The sequence below is a fragment of the Nelumbo lutea genome, chromosome 2 (genome assembly GCF_056320005.1).
Source record: "Nelumbo lutea isolate HS-2025 chromosome 2, American lotus-T2T, whole genome shotgun sequence".
NCBI lineage: Eukaryota > Viridiplantae > Streptophyta > Magnoliopsida > Proteales > Nelumbonaceae > Nelumbo > Nelumbo lutea.
The window spans coordinates 105,708,601-105,710,202 of NC_142685.1; the positions used below are offsets into that span (position 1 = coordinate 105,708,601).

Sequence of the window (1,602 nt, forward strand, 5' to 3'; positions counted from 1 at the left end):
TGGTAAAAATTTTCCTTGTCTTGGCTTGAACTCTTCTTGACCGGCCTCCAAATAGTTCAAAACCTCCTTAATTTCTTCATCTAAGACCTGCACATTTTTACAAGAATTAAGAATGCAACTTTCTAAAGGATCATCTGATTTAGATGCATCGACTTCACCTGCTCAAACATCAATGCAATCAATTGCATATATTTCATGTTCAATTGTGTTGGGATACTTCATGGTTTTAAATACATTAAATACTACTTCTTCACCATTGATTCTAAGAGTAAGTAGACCTTTTTGCAGATCAATTAAAGCATTACCAGTAGCAAGAAAATGTCTCCCTAAAATCAAGGGCATTGTCCTATCTTCCTCCATATCCAACACAATGAAGTCAACAGGTATAATAAAATTACCCACTTTGACTAAAACATCTTCTACTATTCCCCTAGGATATTTAATGCTTCTATCAACTAATTAAAATGTAATAGTAGTAGGTGTTAGTTCATGCAACCCAAGTTTTTCAAAAATAGAATATGGCATTATATTTATACTAGCACCTAAATCACATAAAGCTTTCTCAAACTCAGTATTTCCTATGGTGCAAGGAATAGAAAAACTCCCTAGGTCCTTGAGCTTTGGGGGCAATTTATTTTGAAGAATTGCTGAACATTCTTCATTAAGTTTCACCATTTCGCACTCCTCCCATTTTCTTATATTTGAAATTACCTCTTTCAAAAATTTGGCATATTTTGGCATTTGTGACAATACATCAAGAAGAGGAATGTTAATATGTATTTTTCTAAGCACTTCTAAAAATTTTTTGAATTGTTTATCCAAGTTAGCTTTCAAAACTCTTTTAGGGTAGGGGAGAGGAAGTTTAATAGCATCTAAATCTAGTTTAGGTGTACACCCTTTGATCTCCATTTGTGAATCATCTACCTCAACTTTTTGATCATCATCATTACTCTCGTCAATAGTGTTTCCACTTCTCAAGGCAATAGCATTCACTTGCTCCCTTGGGTTTTTCTTTGTATTGCTAGGCAATCGTCCCTCTCTTCTTTCTAACAACATGTTCACAATCTTCCCCACTTGAACTTCTAAGTTCTTAATAAATGCCTCATGATTTAAGAATCTCTTTTCGTGATCTTGGAACTTTGCTTCAGCGGTATTAATGAACTTAGAAATCATGTCCTCTAAATTTCCCTTCTTTTCTTGTGGGGGCGGCTGTTGTTGAAATTCCATGGGTGCTTCTTGTTGGTTGTTATTCCATGAAAAATTTGGATGACTCCTCCACCCTGGATTGTAGGTATTCGAATAAGGGTTGAAATTTGGCCTTCGATCAGCTCGGTTATTATTCCATTGGTAGCTATTTGATACCATTTCTTCCACTAGATCATAGGCTTCCTCTGGAGTTTTCCTCATGATTGTGCCTCCTACAGCTGCATCAATAATGGAGCGATTAGATGGAGTAATATCATTATAAAATGTTTGACTTTGACGCCAAACTAGTATTCCATGGTGAGGACACTTCCTAAGCATCTCTTTAAATCGTTCCTAGGCCTTATACAAATATCCCCTCTCTAGTTGAACAAAAGTAGTGATATCATTGATCAATTT

The 1,602-nt window shown here is 35.5% G+C and overlaps 1 non-coding gene across 1 annotated transcript; it reads left to right on the forward strand.

Annotated features, from left to right (window-relative positions):
• The first annotated feature begins 1,495 nt into the window (after positions 1–1,495).
• On the forward strand, positions 1,496–1,602 carry LOC148872520 (small nucleolar RNA R71). Its single transcript, XR_016108605.1, has one exon. It is a non-coding gene; the product is annotated as a small nucleolar RNA R71 (small nucleolar RNA).